Raw genomic sequence first — 22,316 nt, 5'->3', positions numbered from 1 at the left:
TGTGATAAATTGTACGCATGCTTTTCACCACCGCTTGTGCCGCGATTCGAACGGTTGAGCGAACGGTCGTTTTTTTCCTGCGTGTGCTGTATGGTTTTTCGCATAGAGAGGGTGGTAGACCTTTGTTGATTCAGGGAACTAGCAATTCTTTGTGACGTGGTTTTGAGATGATTTTATAAACACTTGCGAACGCCTACTAATATTCGTTAACACGCATGGACGAACACTTGGCAACTAAATTCTTTTTTCATATTTGATTGCGCAAGAAGTAAAACACTCGATTGCGCAAATGGTAAGAGTTAGAGCAGCGATGCGACCAGCATCAAACAGCACGCGCACTATTATCGATGTTGCGCCGCGCTTCGTGGGAATCGCCGTTACTTGGTCCACCCTTTCGAATCTCGGAATCAGGCCTCCATGATTTCGATGTTTCGCAAAGGCTGTGTTTGAAAAAATGTTGAAAATCAGAAGTTGATCCATCGAAAATATGAAGGATCACTGGTCATCTCCGTACAATGCCGTTCGCTAGCACAGAATTTCGACTGGCCACTATTTCAATCAGAAGCAATGCGGAGCAAACAGCCGCCGGTGAGCGTGCACGGAATCCCGCACGTTTCACTTGTTTACCCTAGGGAGGGAATCCAGGTCGGCGAAGGATAGAATAAACCTTAGGGCGTACCGCGAGCCGTGGCACGACGAGTAGTAAGTTCTCCTCGCACCTAACGTCTGTACGGCTTTGTGAAATATAACGGTGGAAAGTCATTTTAATTACGAAATGCAAGAGCGAATCCGTTACCACGGGGCAGCCTTAGACATATTGAACTAATTCACGTCATTCATGCGACTTATTAAATTCAGGAATGTTATTAAACCCTGGAATGTCCTCAGTTTAATCCTGGCGAAAGCTGGGGTTAGCGGGATGCTAACGTAAGGAGGATATGGCCCTCGAGCATTTAGCGCCATCATAATTTATGCTCGAGTGTCACAGTGAATACATATTTTTTTCGTTCGGAACAAGTTACCACAGACATCGCGCGTCGTACCGAATAAAGGGTCAAAACTGTTGTCATTATATCTAAGTATTCCATTGACGAAATTGAAATATAGGTAGGTAAGCATGGTTCTGATTAAGCATCAGCACCAAATATCACTGTAACAATTATCATCTCGTGCTCGAAGACCGACCGTGTATCTACCAGCGTTGATCCATTGCCGAAGAAAAGCGAAACATAACGCGGCGTTTGTAATTACCAACAATAAAGCGTTACCGTGACGGTAATCGCTGACAGAACGCAATTAATCCCTTAATGGGCATCATCGTTAATTTTAATGAATATTCTACATTGATCCCATTGAAACGAGCGCTGCATTGGAACGGTAATGTCCTCTCGACTGAACTTGATCGCGCCACCGGTACTCGACTCTCCCGCTCTGGGTTTCGTTATTGCGAACGCTGTCCCGCGTTATTGTTACAATTAGCAGTAAATTATTAATTAATTACCAAACACGGTCATTGAACGCGAGCGCCGGCTTGTTCAAAACGGCCTTACTGTGATCTCCGTGTTTGCGACGTGGATGTGTAGGCTAGTGGATGGGTGGGTAGGTGCAAGGTACTTGCCGATTGTTGGCACTCGGACCAGCTCGGAGCTTCATATATTTAAGAGTCAAGGCAAAGTCATCGCTCGGATTCCGCTTGGTTTTTTGTCTTTCATCGGGTATTTACTTTCCGTTTTCCGGACTTGCCACCCTAGGGGGACGGATAACTTATCGGGGGATGAAAAGTGAAAGAGACAGGGATTAACCGGAATCAGGCACCTGTTGCGACAGTCGACACCCCGTACCCAGGTGGTGTCCAGGGATGCCGAGAGTCCCTCGACGGTGTGGGACGACACCTGAAGTCGAGATTTACCGAGGGGATGCGTTTCGCACGGCGCTGGTTCTTTAGGGATGAAGGTTCGCCGATTCACCTTCCGAGTATCCACCTTCTCGCTCCAACGACGGCATTATCCCCAGCTCACGGAAGTCAACTTCTAGGCGGGACTCGAAGGAAATTGTTCGAGCCCACCGGGCGTATCGCGCTCAGACTAACACCGTCATATCCTGTTGCTCTACGAGGCCGTAGGGCCCACCTGCTAGCGATGCAGGGTGCGTCAAAACCCGCCGAGGGCAAGGAACTTGATAAAAAAAAAGAATAATAATAATAAGAAGAAGAAAAACTCCTCAGTCTCGACTTTGACAAACACATCTAGCTACAAACACCGCGGAGAATATCATGGTGCGTGTTTCGTTGTCTCCTCCGTCTGCGCTCGGGGCTAGGCCGCGACGCACCTGGCCTCAGAAAAATCCACACCGTTGCGCCCGCACGCGGAAGCTATCCGAATATCCAAAGTGCCTGCTCTAAAACAAACATCGTTCACCCGAAGCGCGGTGACTTTTTGCCTTCCCCGTATACGTATATAATTATACATACATATATATACGTATATACATATGTGTATTGCCCACCAGTCGCTCGTCTCTGGGTACACACGCAACACCCTGTGCACACATCCACATTCACAGATACGCGGTTGTGAACCTCGGATATGGATACAGATCCTCGTATACCTGCGTCCACAGATTCAGTGAGAATATCGCACCGTTGCGTAGCTCCGAGCTTGCACCGAATAGGAGGGCATGCGAGTCGACGTACGTTTATCCCGTACGTCCGCATGGCTGCATTTCCCGTTTCCCCGCTTCTCCCCGCCTTGCCCTCGTCTGCCCCTCGACCCCTTATCCGCCGCTGGTTCCGTAAGCCATGAGAGCAGACTGCCACAGTCCTTCCAACAGTCTTCCTGGCTTTCCTGGCCGTCCCGCCGGGTCTGGCTGTTCTATTTCTCCTCAGCCGTCCGCCACTCACTTCCTGTCCTTCCGCCTTCCACCTTGCGCCGTCCAACGTCCACATTCACGCCGGGGCTCTTTATCCTCGAAATACTGACATAATCCGACACCCCAGCCCGCAAAACCCCTCCACGTCTCGCTGCACCGCGGACTCGAAACTCGGTGTATAAACCGTTTATTCGCGGCTGCGATTCGCCCTCCCGTGACGGAGCGCATCGCGAACGCGAGTATTACCGTTGGTCGTGCACGGGAACGTTCTTGGGTGGGTAAGTTAGTTCTTTTTCCTGATACGTGACACGTTGTAAAGCCGATCTTTGCACCACCGGTGACTTGGAAGGCTTCTGAGCCTTTTGTTTCGTAAACGTGTTGACACGCAGTTGCTGGTTTACCTAGGTAGGTACCTCGTGTCCGAAGGGATGCGGTCGTGTTTAAAATCGCGATACTGATCGGCAACTCTTTTTTTTACATCAATTTTACTCTACTTATTTCTTTTTATCCTCTTCTTTTTGAACCCGTCCACGATGCACTCACCGTAAATAATTTATGGCACGGTGAGTCTCGTGATGTCAAATAAATCTTCAAGATTTAATGTCGGCTGGGTAACGGTTGGCCCCGAAAATGATTGGATAACAAATTTTTTCCATCTTATACAACATGGGGTGCGGCATTCATGCGACTGTGTGCTTTGTAAGTAAATACGTTTATATACGTTAAATACATACGTACGTGTTAAGTTAGAAATGCATGTGTCATAACACAATTATACCACCGTTTGCGGCCCGCCAGCGACAGGACGAAACGTGGTATTTTGAATTCCTAGGCAAAAAATAGGTTAAGGAATTATTCGATGCACGGTTGAGGTAGAAAATTTACAAATATTTAGGTTGTGGCTAATTTTACATTTGCTTACGGGTACAGCCAATTAGCATGACGCTTATATACTGTATACGTCTATACCATTGCACAGTATGATGAGCTCGTGCGTGAGATATCACGGCTGACATGGGTTCAAAATACATGTATCCAGGAATATACGTCTTGAAGAATGCTTGAAGGATATACGTCAGCCCGTGGATTTCATTCGCATCTCGTTATTTCGAAAGATCAGAAACGTTCGTCACTGATGTCACAACAACGTAATCACAATTGGCACGCATGTTTACTAAACTTTTGCAAAGTTAATCTGCCGGTTATTCAATATGGTACGACATTAGTGAATCGAATTAAAATCTCTCGTAACAGGTTATGTAGAGATGGACCGGAATTTACAAAGAAAATTGTCACATAATTTACAACGAAATACAGTTAACGTTACAAATATCGAGCAACACGGCATCCACCAAGATAATCTACCGCACTTCCAGCCATACGTAGATTAATCAAAAGATAGAATCTTGTCACTGCAATGTTATATGGTAAAATATGATTGAATGATGATAAAGTGCACCTACCTGCTCGCGAGCTACGTGACAAATATTTCTGCCGTACTGCTGGGAGGGGGGGCTGGCACGCGGTGACGATGAAATTCAAATCCAACAATAATAAACGTTTTCTTGAATTATACACGCCTACTTGAATTTGCCTGTGTACACTCAAGCTCGTCCACTGATCCGACATGAAACTTTAAGCAAGAGGTCTCTAATTACGAATAATTAAACGAAAGCTGAAATATGGAAATTATAACGTTGGTCGTATAAAACCTTGTATCGCTTACTCCTTCATCAAGATGGCTCTAAGGCCAAACAAATTTTTTTTTTTTTTTTACCTTCGCGACTGACAGCCACTCGTTTATATAACGTAATGAGAACGTACGTAAGGCTATTCAACATAATGTCACTTCATCCAACTGTGTAGGTTTACGTATTGTACTTAGACCGGAATTTTTAGTGTCCCAGGACACTTCTTGGAGTCCTGAAAACCCTCAAGAAACTGTCTCAATGTACTTAAAGAAATTTTATCCGCTGTCCAGCCGTCATATAACTTTCCAAAGAACGAAACGATTTTGTAAAAAAACAGTCGCAAAAATAAGCATGTACAATCTGACGGACTGGTGTATTGAATCTAATTTGAAACAGTACAATAAAAAAGGTGTCACGTGTGTTAAAAAAAACGGTAGTATCATGTGAATTGTTTACGCAATCCTTGACGCTCCATCTACACGAGCTTTTCATAATTGATGTTTTTGTGCTTGCGTCACATTTTTTTTCCTCTCGATTGATTTCATCTACAAACGCGGTACAAGCTAACACGGAAGTGCAAGAATGGCAGAGCGTTGAAATTTCATTGCGACGTAACTCGATAACTGGTGAGCCGATTTCAGAAAAGTTCACCGCTTGAACAAGCCGCCCCAGAAGCTTTTACTCGAAGTAGGTTATGTCTCGGTTAAGCTGAAGGGGGAGCAGTAAATACTCTTACTTCGTAACTAGTACTTGAATAAGCTAACGGTAACTTGACTTGGACACGTTCGTTGGTCATTGTTAGTACGCCTGGAAATAAATAAAGAGGCGTTTCCACCATTTCGATGTCATTTTAAAATCCCGGGAGACGTTTGGAGCATAACGCAGGAGGCTACGATACGACGAAGGGTTGTGAGTATGTTTTATTTCAAGACGATACAGGACAAGCAAGAGCCGAATGAGAAAATTGAAATTATAGAGGGGCCAACCGGACATGCTGGTCCTTGAGAATTTCATTTAACGTTTGTAGTTCGTGGCTGTAGTAACGCGAGTGAGTTGTAACCGCCACTTCCCCAAAGTTGGAGAACGTCATTTATAACCTGTTTCTAGGGTGGCATTTCATTCTATTCCATTCTATTATTGTACACACGGCGAACGCCCACCCCAGCTCGGAGCCCTGAGTACAAGGACGATCGATTTGCCCTGCACGTGGAGCGTCCTGTACTTGGGTCCTTATTGCGCGCGCTCCTCTTCGCGCGCACACAAACGGAGGGGCACACGCGCACACTAGCGACGAGCGAACACGCTCCTCTGTGCCACGTGCTAACGGCAGATAATAACGACATTGCGACAACAATGCGGGAAAAAACCCCTCGCAGAATCTCGCTGAACCCGGCGCAGCCTTGGTAGAGGGAAGCCGTCAACTTGAATTATTCTAAATGCCGGTATACCAAAGCTACTACGCAGATGCCGCACCTGCGGAAGGAACGCGGAGAGAAGGAATTCGGGCATGGAAATGATCTTGCGGCACACGGCCGGCGGATGAGACGTAGATTCTATTCGAACGGGCGATTACCGAACGACGCGCAACGTGACCACCCGAGCCTTCTCGCGTTTGTTGACTCATCAAACAACGTAAATTCATTACGCAACGAGTGTAATTCCCCCTGCCTACCTGTCCGCCTATATCTGTACCTACCCCCTTTCAAATTAAACGACGCCACGGTCTTATCGCCGGGGAATTTAAAAGTGCGAATTGCTCGTTCGCTGGTCTAGTGTTTACTCGTGATCTAGCTAAAAAAGAAAAACGTGCAAAACTTTGTTAGCAAAGTAACCGCTCGTATGCGTACCGTTTGTTAGCCGCGGTTATATTTCTCGTCGGACCCACGCGCATACCGCACGTGTAACCTAGGGGCAATCGATGTCTTCGGTCTCTTTCTAATTGATAGGAAAGCGCGATCCAAACAGTGCGTGCTTACTCTCCGCCAGCGATGACGGTTACCCTGTACACGAAGGTTCGAAGACCGTTTCGAAACACCCGAAACGAGGACATCCCCTTTAATACAACGCCCGGGCCAATACCAAGATACCCGGGTGATTGCCTCGCCTGCAGAGATGCGGGCGTGTATTCCTAGCCTCGACTTCTGCCTACCGTCCGGATTGGCTGAGGCGGAATTCGCTGCCCCTGCAGGCGAAGTTGTCCTATCAATTCCCCCCTCGCCCCGATTCAACTCCTCAAACAATTATAAGGCTCTGGTTAACGGTCGCCTCAAATGGGCGTGTACGTGCATACAGTCGCCGTTGCCGAGTCCAATTTTGCATCGTGCGGAAAGTTCCGCGGAACTCCAAGTGCACTGTTCGCGCCTTCTTCTGCGTCGGGCAATCGGGTATCGCTTTAATCTCGAGGCAGCGCAAGATGTACGGAGGCAAGAGGCGAGCGATTTATAACAACAACAAACGGCGAGCGGAGCAAAACGACCACCACGTGGACGAGCGAAGCGGGTAATGGTGCACACGTACAAGGCTCGTTCGCTATAAATAGCTACGTTTTTGCGCCGCGTCCCGCCACAACGTCGCGCACCTACATCCATCGAGGGAACAGCGAGCGCGCGTGCGCACCTCCACCGATCTCGCCGTCCGAGGCAGGTTGATGTTGTCTAATTAGAATCCAGTCGATGGTAATGACCTTTGCTCAATGCAAAATACCACTGCCTCCGCCTCGCTGCCTGTTTGCCGCATGTTTGCCCACCGAGAGACTACGTGGCCCGCACGTACGAGCCCTGCATCCTGCAGGTACGTGCGACTAGCTCGAGGCTCAAGGCCTTACCTTCGCCGACTCCTTGTGCTCTCGCAGCTATGTCCCTCCTCCCCGCCCCTCGAAAATCCGCGCGTGCCTGCAATTTTTCGCTTATTCTATTTTTCCCGAGACCAACGATCCTAGAGCGATTCTTATCTCCAGGCCTCGATTGCGGTGTGCCTGGAGAAGTCAGCGGATGAACGAGACGAGTGCTGCACTCACCTTTCACTCCAGCCTAACGTAATCCAACCTTTCACTCCAACCGTCTCTTTCACCGCGAGACAGCCTGCATTCTGTCAAGTTAATGTTTTGAATTTCATACCAAGGTATTTCGCGATGAGTTTATGTCTGCCCAAGCCTTTGAGCCACGTGAGAAACGGATAGACCTGTCGCGGTGAATTTGCAAAGAAGAGATACCAAAACGGGGGGCAGGGATATGGGTGGGTAGTTGGGCACATTAGGTCTCATTTGTCAAAACGAGTTTCTAGGCCACGTCTTCGCCAAATGAACTAAACGACGCTTCGGCAAATTTGTTTCGTGAAGCAGGTCATGGAACGTCTGCCAATATAGCGGATCTAATCTTCTCTGCGACGCAAAATGAGAAAAAAAAAACACCGCGTTTCTTCCGCCCTGTTTCAAAGCTGCGTTTTGAGGACGTCTGGTGTACCATCGTAGCGAGATCCACGTGCAGGTTACCGATCTGTGCCAGGACATGTTTTCTGAAAAAGACAAACGGAACAACGATTAGTTTAACTCAAAATAATAACGCCGCAACCTCGGTCGTTAGTGTTTCACCGAAGTGTACGTCGTGATTTTTGTAATTCTCGACGTAAGTCCTCAAAGAAACGTTTAGCTTCCACCGCATGGATCTGCGTTGCAATTACCGACGCGACTGCTTTACACCGACACGCCGATGTATTCGAATGCCAAGTTTACGTGCACGGCGTGTATATTAATGACACGGTCACAGGCACGCAACCTGAACGTGAAGCGATGGTTCTTGACCGCTAGAGCTCACTCAAGCCTTAAGCGCTGAGAAGCGACAATTAAAACGGCGAGCACAGCCAGCCGTAGAACGATATCATTTCCTGGCTAGACCGCGAGCATAATGCGCCGCTGTCCTTGGCCAGGTCGAACATAATACTACGGAATATCGGGACTGTGGGCGTCCGGTGTCACTGACCGATCACGAAATCCAGGCTGGGTGATCCCCGCGACTTTGAACGCAATCCCCAAGACGCGGAGGGTCTACCGCATGATCCATCCCCTTCATTTCGCCACCCCCTCTCCAAATCCCCTCTTCCTCCTTCCCGCCCTCTCTTTCTTCGATCTCGCTGCGGACTTCCCTCGGTTTGTTCGCCGCGGCTTCTGGTTCCTACTTCCTGGTTCGCCGCACTCGCATCCCGAGCCCCGCATCTTGGCATGGAAATGGCCGTGCGATGTGGCTGTGTGAGGTATTGCGCGTTATTACACCTATAATATTTACCAGAGCGGAGTCTATCTGCCACCGTTTTGAGAGCGCTGCGCAAGCTTATAATAGAGTAGTTATACAACCTAATATGCGCCTTCCATTCCGACACGTCGTGCGGTTCAATGCCCGCCTCCGACAAACACGCGCGACGACAAGGACGCGCGAGTTTTTGCCCGTCCGGTCGCGGGGGAGGAGGGGAACCACGTGCCAACTTTTCAACTTTTTGCCGAAACCAGTCGCGGTTTACTGCGGAGAGATTCCTACTTGGGAAGGGTGGGGGGAGGGGAACACGAAAAAATCAGAATGAATATATATGACATCGCCGCTGGTCGAGCCGCAGGAGAAGGGAATACTGTGTAAACTGTGTGTGAGAACGCGAAACTAAGCGGCACGAAATCTCCGAGTAAAAGCCTGATTGTAAATAGTATATCTTGAAAAAAGAAGAGACGTGCAAAATTAAACAACAGAAAAAAAAAATGCCGAGAAATGTGATTAAATGAACACACCGTTTCCCGGAGCGAGTTCAGCGTCTATATACACGCTGTTACGTTACCGCTTATATACGCAGTAGTATTTTATGGTCGGAAAAGGATAGCTGTTATGAAAACAAAGTATTTTTCTTTCAAATATAACACGTGATTGGGAAATCTTGTTTCTACCTCGTAGTTCTCAATTTTAATGGAACTTAAGTATCCATTGGTACGCACTTGTGACGTTCGTCTGAAATTACCAAGCGCAATTAGTTCCTCGTGTCTGACGTCCCTGTGTCAATAATACGTGTATCTGCGATTATTACAAAACCGAAGAAAAAAGTTACATTAGCGTTGGAATCAGCCTTACGACGATGTTTATGGATAACGATTTGAACTTCGAGGAGGAAAAAAAATCCGATTTTGTAGATATTGACGTCTTTGAATTTTCGTCAAACAAACGGAGTCCGCAACCCAAGAACAGAAAGGAAACAAAAAATAAGAGTGACCTGGTTAACGGTGCAAAGCGTCAGCGTCCGCGTATATTTATCCATTAAAGAGGTGAAACGGCGGAGGGACGAGGCAAAGGAAAGAGGTCAGCCGCGGCGGGAAGGGAGTGAATACGTATAGGGTGAATTCAACGATCGGTTAATCCCCGTTGAAACGGAGGAATTCGTTTTATTTACCCAAATACTCGAGCCGTTTGTCGCCCCATGGCGAGCAGAGCATCTGGGGAAGTTTGTCAACGTGTTATGGATATTAGCACCGGAGCTAATAGCCGATTCAACGGACGCGACGCCGCGGCGAGGGTACGCGCGTCGCCAGGGCCAGGCTCGATTAAATCTCGCCAATCGCATTCCGAACGTACGTTCTAATTTAATTAACATAGGTACGTCGAATTCCCTCGTGTCATACGGGGCGCGGTCTCATGCACCGGCCGCGTTCCAAATTCGACAATGTCCAACCTGCAGCATCGAGTCAGTTGGCCTTTCCTTTCACCGAGCAATAATTACCAAAGCGATTACTGGTAGGTGGCTAGTTAAGCGACCTTGTTAGTTCCTCGCTACACGAGTGCCGACTGTCTCTTTGACGACGTCGAGCCACTCCGACGTCAAATAAACCGCGGTCCTACGGGCGTCCCGGCTGCGGTAGAAGAGGAAAGAAACGGCGGTACCTGTAAAAATTACCGAATCGAAGAATAAAAAAAAAAAAAGACATTAAACAAGAAAACACACTCGGACCGTGCTGTACGATCTCGTGATAGCAGACGATCGAATCTTCTATCGAATGAGTGCAAAAAAAAAAAAGTAAATAAATAAACGGATGAAAACAACAAAGGCAAAATTTATCCAGAGCGATGACCTGAACATTGCTCATGATTTTTTGCAACGTATAACCGTACTCTTTGACGAGTCTTGGATCGAGTATAAGATCCGGTTTCTTTATCGAAGAGCTGCGATAATCTGCTCGATAAATCGATAGAAGATTTACGAAAGTCTCTCGGCAGATCAACGCTCTTTCATGTATACCGCTACACCGCGTGCAAGCGCGAATCTTTTTTCTTTCAATCGTTTTATGAACCGAACAATACGTCTCGGTCTCATTATTATCTCGAGCCTATTTGTCGCCATAGCTGGGTACGCAGTACACACACGTGCGATTATGGTAACGACCTTATTTTTCGTCGGAGCCGCATACTGTGAAATTTTACCATTTCTACCACGGCGAACTACAGCTAAATCACTCCGTGCATAAAGTACCGAGACCATAGAAAGCTTCCGGCAATTCTGAGAGGTGCGGGATATGTTGTACGGATAAAAAGTATTAATTGGAAATCGTCCAAAAAGTTCCCGGTGAATTGCGTGCGTGTGCCAGACTCGGGTCGATTTTTTAGCCTTCGGGTTGGACGAGTAATTGGTACAGATACATGCACACATTACTCACTTGGCATTACCAGTCAACGTGAGCCAACTGCGTACGGTAGGTGTACCCTTAAATTTTCTCTTCATATTTACCTACATACCTATGCCTCGAGACCTTGCGTTACTACGTTACCTGTGCAAATAATAAGTAGCTTCTGTTCGGACGAAATTTATCAACTGCAGAGGAGCGCAAGCACCTTGCGTGTGTCAATTCTACCGACAGTAATTAATATATACGATTTCTAATTATAATTTAACATCAAAAATTTTCCAAACCGTAAACTTGGTCACAAGCAGACATGTGACGCGTGAAACATTTCAACGCTTAGGAATTTCTTGATTTTACCGAATATACAGAAATATTGATTGTACGAAAACCTTGGATTATGTACTAAAAATAACATTCTTCAAAAAGCATAGAATCTCGGAATTGAATTAAATTCGAAATTTTAGAGTTTATGTAGGAAAAGGGCTAATAGAAGTTGATTTTTTTTCCCATAACCATCTTTTTTTTGCATCGGAACTGAATTTTCACGAAGAGCGCCTGATATCCCAAGAACATTGCGTACGCGCATAGATTTCTCAATACTCCCACATTTACCAGAAAATATAATATCAAATTCGTCAACAGCTGAACATCCTGGTGAAACAAAGAAGAAACTTATTTTTAGATCAGGCAAAGAGAACCAGAAAGTTCAGGATCACTCCCGAGTGAACAGAAATATAAGGGCACAATCGGTGCGTTACATACCTGCGTACAGTGCTATTCGCAACGAACCCCACAGTTTTATCGTGCTCTAAATTTTTTTTAAGATTTCAGACTCGACCGACAAAGACATCGCGGGTAAAAGAGGATACAGTCAAGGCAATGGATGATGTTACTGTACGTGAAGATGCGAGCATGGTCTGCGTCAACTAACGCATCGGGCATACGTTACAGCAGAGCTTGCGTCAATCGTGAACGGTAGCCGACGCGTGTAGCGTCGTCACCAGTGCACGCCTAGGATGCGTGTAGTTTCGGACGTCACGGTAGACCGAGGCAGACGACGAGCGACAGAAACAGCGTGTGTGCATAGTCGCGGTCGGGAGTGACAGAGGCAGAGGGATACTGCCGAATTACGGGTCAGCGAGAGGAAGGGAGAAGGAGGGAGAAGGAGACGGAGCGAGAGAGAGACGACGGCACACGCGCGCATTGCTTCGTGCCGCCTACCAAGTACGCCCTGACACTGTGCGCCCTATCAACCGGCCTGTAGAGACAGTAGATAATTCTTCTGGCGCCGAGACACCCCCGAGCAAACAAAATAACTCCAGAGCGTCGGATCTGGGTCCGGTCGAGCACGACGACGTCGAGCCCATCGGTTCCTCAAAGTCGTCGCCGTCTTAGAACACCTGACGCGGCCGGAAGCGGGACGGAGAGACGTGCGACGACCGTTCGTACGTTCGTACGTTCGTTGAGTTATCTTATTTTACTTTCATTCCGAGTTGCCCATCTCCATACGCGACGCGGCCACTGCACTGCAGCCTTGTAGATTAAGGTGAAGAGGTTCACCGGTGGCGCATAAACCTCGGGGGTGAAAAGGGTAGGGAGCCGGATGTCGGACAAAAGGTTCAAGAGTCGGAGGATACGTGGGATTAGCGTGGATGAGGTGAAGGAGGTGGGAGAGAAACGGAGGGGATATCTAAGTTGCTGGGCGTAACGCATGCGGCGACGCCACCGATTCGTAACTACGAAGTCAACCTCTCTTCGCCTGACGTACCTTTCGGCTGGCTAGCTGGAAACAACCCCGTATCCCGACTTCATTACGTATTCCCGATTACAGGGGACACCCGTGAACGCGATCCAACTATGCCGTAGTCGTAGGTGCAGGATGGACGAAATATTATGCGGTCGCAACATTGGCCCAATGTGTTTGTAAGCACACCCACATTGACGCACTTCTCGCTTATTTATAACTGACGTATTATCCAACGACGCGTAATTTGCATTTGGCTTTATGCACACGTGTATATATATATATATATATATATACCCTGAGTCCCGACGCAGAGTATCTATTCCTTCCAATATCTTGCCCCCCGCCTCTTCTTGGTAGCAATAAGAATTTGATATTTGCCGCATAAAATATAATGTTATACGCTAAGTACACCGCACTGTATCTTATATCTCGCGGAAACGGTACCCGCAGCTTAAGAAGAAGGTAAGGGAGAAGGACGAAAAAAAGGAAATGTAAGTATCCCGGGACACGCGAAAAGCCATTTATTTTTTAGCAGGGACCCTCCTTGGAGCGAAGAACAGCAGGCCGAGGGGTGGGAGACAATAAACAAACCGTGACTCCGAACTTACACTCCTATCTCATCGTCACCGTCAAAGTGCAGAGAGAGAGAGAAAGAGAGAGAGAGAGTGAGAGAGACGGCGGTCCATCGTTTCTCAAGGGCGACATGCGACAGGCAGCCTACGAGCTCAACTCGCGCTGCTATCCATCGCCGTTATTCCCGGCGCACATCCAGTAGGACACATGCGGGGATATCAAGTTACGATATGCCCACGTACAATTACCCGGGATGGGGGCAATACATTCTAATTCGGTAAGCTCGGGGCGATCCGGAAGCTCAACTTCACCACCGAATGGTACGTAGAGAATCTCCGAGGTGGATGAAGGGAAAGGCTTTGCGATCTTCGAGAGCGATGGGAAAAATGGAATTCTACCCGGTTCGTCCCGGATTTGTGTTCGCCGTTGCGGTAACCTCGTTAATCCATCACAGCAGGCATGCAAAACAAAATATTTCTGCTCTGCCGGCCGGAAATAGTCAGCGACGCTGGTAGCCGGCGTCGTCCCTAAGGGCAAGGGCTGGTTCAGCCGGTGCTACCATCTTCTCCCAATATTTTCTATTTTTCTCTTTCTTCGCACCACCGGACGGCGTCGCCGCAGAGATTGCTCCTACTCTGCACCGCAGCCGAGCGTCTTGCTTTTACTCTCTTCTCCAGGACCGCCCTCGCTCTCGGAAAGAGATAAACCCTTCAAGATTTATAATCACCTCATAAATAATAAAAGATTAGACCGATGAAAGCCGTTGCGTGCACTCTCGCATCTCGGGAATCCGCCTTCGTTTCGAAACAAAGAAACGCATCGAACGACACTGAAACGCAATGCAGCGCAACGTGACGTAACGAACCGCGGACGTCAACTGAACACCGCGCGATCATGTCGAAGGAGGAGGTTTCTTGGCCCCAGCCGACATGGGAACCATACGAATTACGACTAACGCGAGAAAATTCCTCAACTGATTATCCAAACACGCTGTCGCAGACGGTCCAGACACCAGCAGCCACTGCGCTCACACAATCGGAGACAATACTATTTACAAAGCCTGATTGACTCTGATAATCGTCCAACGTTTGTCGGTATTTTAATTCGATATACGTGTTGCAGCTGGGGGTGTCAAGGCACGCCTGTATTAACAGACGAGTACAGTCTTCAATACAGTCGAGATGAAGGATTGTTGTTATCAGTATGTCTCCCCCACTATCGATTATGAACTAAAATTCGAAGCTAGCAGTTGTGTGAGAATTTGAGATTAGGAGAATCACGATCGTGGAATACAGGGATCTGAGTAAACCTGAGACTGCATGAAATATTCTTGTGGCCTTCGGGAGAGAACTGCAGTCGGTGCAGAGGGGTCACGTGGTCTATATTACGGACGGCCCGAGGGGATCTCTATCTATCTCCAGGAACGACGTTGAAGGGTATTTTCCAGAGGCGTGAAATCGAAAACACGAATGAATTAGGGTGGCGGTAGTGGGCGTCTCCGTGGTCTTCTCCAACATACGTCGGGGCCCGGTTCCCGTGGGATAAGAAAGAGCGACAGAGAAGTATAACGAGAATGAGAGAAAAGGCCCTCCCGGGAAAAAGCAGAAAAAATCCTATCAGCTGACTCATCCGGGCGGCGTGTCTTTTCTTCAGATAAGTCGCACGGACCAAAAAGGGAGGGGAAAAAAAGCACAAATATCGAAACAGAAAATATATATGTGATCCCTTGCGATAATGGATCCCGCAGGGCGATCTGATTTTTACGAATGACGAACCGAACTCTCGGTATATATTTTCGAAAGTTGAACTCCAACGATAGTTGGTGAGTCATATGTGGATGACAGTTGTGCAATTTATGCAAATATTATTCCCGTAGCCTATATATTATATAATACCTTGATGCAGGAACCATACGTAGCGTGGTGAAAACCTTCTGCATATTCTCTCGGTTACTTTGATAGAAGATAGACGTTTGAAAGATATTGCGCAAGACTATTGTAAACCATGGATGTGGCACGAAATAGGCGAAGACCCACCTACCATGAAAATCGTGTCAAAGCTCAGCCGTTTGGTCGCAAGAAGGATGCGCGTAGGCAGACCTGAGGACGCGTAAAATCACATCTGCCGTGACAGCAGGGCATCTAGGTTAGAGAAGGAAGAAAGCTGTTCGGTAACAATAAAAAGTAACGTTTTATATGAAATCGGTTTTCTATAAATCGACGGTAAATTGCGTATTTACCATTGGTCTAATACGGTGGTTTATTTCTATGTGCTCAAGTACCTCGCTACCAGCGGCACGTGTGCTGCCGCGGGACGGGTCGTGCCAGTTGATTCAAATCTAATCGAAATCGATTACGAAATGCTGCTGCAGGCCCGTCGCCTCTTATACGTCGCAAAGAAGAAGCGCGCGCAATCGTCCCACAAGCCAGCGCCGCGAACGCGACTGAGTCGAAGAGAACGGAAGAGAGAGAGAAAGAGATAGAGAGATAGAGAGATAGAGAGATAGAGAGAACGAGAAGGCGATGGTGGGGGAGGAGAGAAAGATGGATGGATCGTCGCGAAGGAGGCGAGCAGGATGCGCGTGCGAATACGAACGGGGCTGGCTTTTAACGAACTGGAAAGGAAACGTTGCCAAATTACAAATTAGCAAGACTTCCTGAGTACCCACTAACGGCGGTACCGAGGAGCGCATTATGTTACCGCCCGACGAGCCGAGGCAGGAAGACGTCCTTCCTTCCGGCGACCACGCTGCGTCGACGATCGCGTTGCACCGCCTGCAGGCGCGACTTTGACGCGTAGAGGCATGAGCGCTGGAACCGGAAGTTACCGGTTGAACCGACGATTGGCCAACGTAGGCTTAAATTATTATGAATATCATTTCGGCACGCGGTGCGTTTACACAGCTAGCAGCGTCGAGTCACGCGTCGCAGGTCGAAGAGGGACTTTTTACCGGCTGCATATAAATTCTCACTTCCGTTTTATCCCGCTAATCGAGAAAATAATGATTGAGAAAATGTACGTCTTATCCGTGTGACGATCATTGCCAGCCGAATCGGATAATGTAGAAAAATTCCAGAAGGACGTAGACGCGTACTAATTATTGCCCGAAGTCATAATCATAACAAATCACAAAACGCACCAAAGGTGAACTATACCGCGGGGATGCAATTAACGCGATGAAAGAGAGACATAAACGAGCACGACGTGTCATTACCAAACGGATCTCTTGCTATTGCACCACTTGTGCAATAGCAGTTGGATACACCCATGCGGTATGCACGATACGCATACTGCAAGTGCGGACTTGGCGCCAGAAAAATGACTCGGTCCATTCGGTATAACAGTTTGCGTGCAACTCATGATTTTTCGCAATCCGCAATTCCGGTCCCGATTTCTAACCATAGGTATACATTACATACACACAATTCGCAATTATCCCGTACTCTCCGCTTGCGGTTTATTCCGAAGTAGGTCACGTGCATGCCTCCTTCTCCGTTCAGGTTCACCTCTCTGTTTTTATTCTTTTTCTCTCCTCTCCTCCCCGCATCCCGCTGCAGGAACCAGCGCCTTGTATACCCCGTAATTACAACCCGCATCTTCATTCGGAACTAAAACTTTCCTGCAATTCAATTATTTGAACCCCTTGATCCATGCAACGGGGAAATACATTCCGGAAGAAATGACAAGCAAGCTTTTTCATTATCCCTCAATTACAAGGGATAAGAAAAATCATTCGGAAAACCCAGGGCACGTTCCCGACCAACTATAAATAGCTGTTAAAGAAATTGCATAAGTTTCCGTGCAATCCGTTAAGAATGAAAAAACCGTTCTAAAAAAATTTCCGTAACAATAATACTTCTCGAAGTAAAGTTTGTGCAAACAGCGAGTCGATCGGCATCTATTTGAAATTCACTAGCGAATGCACTCAACGTTGATTCGTTGGTCGGTCGGTCGGTGAGTCGGTTGCATAATGACTTTCTTCGGTTGCATAATGGCTTGACGGACAACCGCAAAGCGCGGCAGGCAGGCAGACGGGCAGACAGCCGGACTTATGCAAGTTGTTATTGAGCACGCGGCGTGCAAGATAGGCTGCACCTTGACCCGTTTCCTAGCCGAGGCTTCGTGCGCATCTATTATTGCGTTCGTTGCTAGGCAAAGCCTTCCCCAGAGTCGCAAGGAGCACCCGGAACCTCCCGAGCGCATTACGGCCGGTGGCGATGCTGCAGCGTCTCGTGAGCCTCGAAGTCGGTTAGAAAACGAAACGTCGTAAACGAAAAAAAAAAAAAAAAAAAAAAAAAAAAAAAAAAACTGGCACAAAATTCGGCGTCCAAAATCGACGACTGAATCTGAAGAACGGGAAAGGCGATGAATAATTCGTCCCATAATTATACGTTATCCGCAATCAGTGTCCGCGCCGAAGTGAACTTTCATCGCGGCGAGCCGCGTCGAGTGAGCTCGCTGTCCCACTTCGCAATCGCGGTTAAATACGTATAATAAGTGCAATGCAACAAGTAAGCGAAGAGGAGTCGCGACCCAAAGCCTTCAATAATATACCACCACCTTAATTAGCCTATCCGGAGCGAAACGGCTGGGCTTTGTACACCGAGTAACGTCTCAGCCAGCTGGCGCCTTCTCCGATGTAAACAAAGATTGCATAATCGCCGGAAAAATAGGTCAAATAGCTGGGACGATGTGGCTTGAGCGTTAGGGCGCGCTCGGGACGCTGACCGACATACCATCAGGTGAATCATCGGTTTTCAAAACCTCCGTCCTGCACCCAACCGCACCAAACCTCGTGGTTTCTCCGTCGCCCCGATTCAGATTTCTTTCGCAATTATCACTCAAGATCCCGTCGCCAAAGACGCAGAGACAAGAGCTTCGAGCGCGGTCTAACTGCGTTTTTCTAATCGGCAATGGTGCGCCTCGACGCTACGCTGTACACCCTGAACCAGGTCAAGGCGTTGCAGCACCGTCGAGCAGCGGAGGTGCGCCGGAGCTGTTTTTCGATTAGCGAGCGAGCACGGAACGGCAGGTGTAATTATTTTCATTCCGGAGTTTTGATATCCACCTATTCCTCCTCTGTTATTGTCAAACCGGAGTTAGGCACATTATACTTATAGTATAATGTATACGATCGCATGGGGAATGAGTTCACGTAGGTATATCTATACGTGTAGATGCGTGCGCCGCGACGTTACGCATATTTCGTCTTCCGACTGCAGATTGGCAGTATTACTGCATTCGTATAGTATGTATAATATTGGATAGTCAAGAGAAGCGGACCGTCTTGTATTTTAGAAACGTTATCACCCCGATAGATGCATCCGTATTCTAAATATACACGCATCAATTGGCTTGTTTCCGAGCCGCGCTATGAATACATTTTCATTCCTATATTTATACGGCCGGGATATACCTACGCCGCTCTCTATCTCACCGTGTCGTCTGTCCCCCTGCAGCAGCGTTCGCTCGCACGCGACCGCGGTCGCGGATCGCGTTTGCCCGACTATTCAGTGACGTCCGGGTTAATAAATTAGGCGTAAATTTCCGCCATCTAAAATCGGAGGGTCGGTGGATTTGATCCTCCCGAGCGAGAAGAAACACGCGGTGGTCGCAGCTCTGTACGCCCGCGCTTATCGCGGGTAAAACGCGAACCTTCTATCTGTCCGCAACAAAACCCAATCTCCCTTGTTCGCGGCGGCGCTATCTTCCCACCCTCGCGACAGAGGACGGATATCTCTCGCCCGACCGAAGCCTTCTCTCCCTCTCACCCCCGTTTCGTTGCAAGCTTTGATCTTGTACTTGATGCTCTATCAGTTATCCGACACCTTTGTGTACCCACCCGGCAAACTCTGCTGGCTGAAAGTATATGCAAACAGAAACGTGGACGTTGAGCTCGAGCCAAAGCCAGAACCAACCTAAGAATCACCTTCGGATACACATCGCGCTTCGGATGCACCGTCCTATACCTTTGCTCTTACGCCTTCCGCGAGGTGAAAAAATTCTCTCGCAGCTCGCTTTTTTTCTTGAATCGCCCGTTTATTCATTGAAAAATAATACGAAAACTTTCACGTCCGCGCAAGTCGTAGCTGTATGAGAATTCCAGCTGCCCCTGGACAAATATACCCCTATGGTCTGTTCAGCCCATGGTTAGTTACTGTTTACAGTTTACCTTCAGGTCATATTGTTGGTAGAGAAGGGGCCGATTTTTGGCCAGGTGCGGGAAGTAAAATGCGGGAAACGGTGTAGATTTTTTTTCAGTTCAACACCTGCCTAACACCGTGCAATGGCACTGACCGAAGATCATTTTTATGAAAACGCGAAGGGAAAGTAGCGAAGCTTTTCTGGTTTACAATGCTTACCATTTCGTCACGGCAATCAAGATTCCGCTTTTCTTTCTTTCGCATTCTCCAAGTTTGGAAGTGTAAGTCATCTATTTGTCTCGAAGCGTGATGTTCGTAAAACATATGAACGACCTGCTAATAATTAGAAAGAACACAAGCTATAAAAATACAACTTCCGACTCATGAGAAAATTGATACGATCTGTGAGGAATTTATAACAAATTTTGCACGAAAGCCGTGTGAATCTAGTTCCTCGGAGGATTGTGAGAAGTCGACGCGTCATTTAACGGAAGCTTGGCTTTGCGAGGACCGGCCGAATTTTCCCACGGCATAACGCGGTGCTATTTATACCGACTAACTTTTCCACGAATTATGGAATTTAAATCCAGCTCAGTGAACGGGGTCCGAAAGTCATCTTCAGCAAAAATATTCCCACAGGAAAAGTAACCAGTTGAGGGTCGATAAGCTTGGATGAGTTTGACCCCATCCTTTGAAGTACATGTGTCATCGAAAATTGCTTGAGATGAACGTTGAACCGAAATATTAACAGGCGCCTTCGTAACCGCTACGTACGCTACGCTACGTACGCACCTGTGCTTCGTGTAGATAAACGAGGTCGCGTGGCGTCCGAACAGCAGGCTGAGTACTAGGTGTGTGCAACTGAGACGTCGAGGTATTCGACTTGCAGGAGGCCGGCAGTCTGTTCCAGGAATCGGGCCAAGGGAAGAAAGAGACGAAGAAAAAAGAAAAAAAAAGGTATCTCGACCGGGCTGTGCGAGCGGTGGAAGAAAGATTGGGATGAGAGGCGGTGGGTTGAGGAACCAAAGTAGTTTGAGGGAGTGCAAGAGGAGGAGGAGGAGGAGGTGGACAGACAAGGAATGCATCGCACCGCACACGGAGAAGCGGGTTCCGGCTGCCTAAGGTCTCATTCACAGCGAGGCGACCGAGTACGCTGGCTTGGTTCATCTTCGTCGTCGGGTCGGTGCTTATCGCGGGAGTGAATTTTTTTTTCCCGCTCCTTTCCTTTCGTTTTTCAACTTGGCTTCAGCACTCGCCTCCGGGCAGCTAGTCCAGAAACGAGGTTCACGTGGTGGATCACAGACCAGCCGGCGTGGGGCGGTGGAATTGAGAATACATACACAAAACAGGCGATGGAAAGACCGGCCGCAATCTTTTCCGCTGCGGCGCTCGGATTCGCGTGTGGGGGCCCAGAGCGGTGGGCGCCCCGACGGAGAACAAGAACCGAGCCGCCTACGTCGATCGTTTCGCAACATTCCTCGCCCCCTCGTCGTTACTGCAGTTCCTTTTCCTTCCCCCCCCCCCTCACCCTTTCCTTTTTGGATTCTTTCGCTCCTACACGCCCGCTCGCGTGTAGGCCCAAGAACTTCGCCCATGTGCAGTGGTTCCCAGAAGCTCGTATACGTTCCTATCGTGACGTGTCACGGGACTGCAGCGTCCACTGATGAACTCTTATTTATTTTCGGATCAGATTCCCTCCGCCTCGGCTGTCTGGACCAGCGAAGGCCGCAGGGGCGGTGCCGGCCCTCTTCTGCCGACGAAGGTGCCCGACTGGCGGAACACGTCGGACGTGAAAGTTCTGCGTAAAACGCGATCGATTCCCCGCCCCGCAATCGACAGATATCGAGGTCCATCCGCCGTGGTAGTAAATCCATCTGGAACAAAAGAATATATGCAATCATTTTTAATACGTCGATCATCTGGCTGCACGGTCGTGTCAAGAGTAGCTCGGATAATTTACGTTAATTTGCATCGCGCAGAATGGACGAGGAATCGGTTGGAACAAAACTCTCTTACGGTTACTACCTTGGCTAAACAAAGGATCGTACGAGCCCGAAAGCATGGATGAATCTACGTCGCACTGTGACACTGTATCGGAAGGTTGGTATAGGTGGAATAGAGTTGAAAATATTACTCCTTTTCCGACACGTAACTGCAGGGTGCTTTCCTCTCCGGCGTACGGCTACGAGGAACGAAATAACCGAACATTGAACCTTTCGGGCTGGACAATTTGTGGATTAATATCTGGCCGTTCTCTCCTCGGGTTCCGAAGAGAGATGAAATCCGAGCGCGTCCACTGTCGCCTCGGCCCTCTTCGTCGTACACCGGATATTGAGAAAACCTTACATGCGTCATTTACTCCAATAGAACAAGACCGAGGTGCCAGCTTTTAACCGCATCAGCCAATTAGGAGTATCGCTTTACCAGAGGGCTCGAAGCTCAGTTTAGTTTCAGGATTAGATCCCTCGTTAGTAGCTGGCACGTGTATCTTGAGTTTACCCATTTCACGCGAGATGGTGGGGAAAAGAAACTGTCGTTGAATAAAATCTCAGCTGTGATTACAGGTGGACGATACATTTCGGTGTATCTTACGTGCCTTTTGAAGATCGTGAACAATGCCTGACAGTGGGTGGCTCGTCTCGTCTCTC

General features: G+C 48.1%; 1 protein-coding gene and 1 long non-coding RNA gene across 2 annotated transcripts in view; one reads left to right on the top strand and one right to left on the bottom strand.

The window, feature by feature from the left end:
* The window catches only part of LOC124184663 (3-phosphoinositide-dependent protein kinase 1), a 335,224-nt gene that overhangs the window by 170,955 nt on the left and 141,953 nt on the right, over positions 1 to 22,316 (top strand). The window lies entirely within an intron of this gene.
* The window catches only part of LOC124184670, a 61,833-nt gene continuing 60,736 nt past the window's right edge, over positions 21,220 to 22,316 (bottom strand). Inside the window, exon 3 of the long non-coding RNA XR_006871234.1 lies at positions 21,220 to 21,542. This is a non-coding gene — a long non-coding RNA (uncharacterized LOC124184670). The remainder of the gene's footprint in view (positions 21,543 to 22,316) is intronic.

Source organism: Neodiprion fabricii, chromosome 6 (genome assembly GCF_021155785.1).
Source record: "Neodiprion fabricii isolate iyNeoFabr1 chromosome 6, iyNeoFabr1.1, whole genome shotgun sequence".
NCBI classification, from domain to species: domain Eukaryota; kingdom Metazoa; phylum Arthropoda; class Insecta; order Hymenoptera; family Diprionidae; genus Neodiprion; species Neodiprion fabricii.
This window is presented reverse-complemented; position numbering and strand designations above follow the sequence as displayed.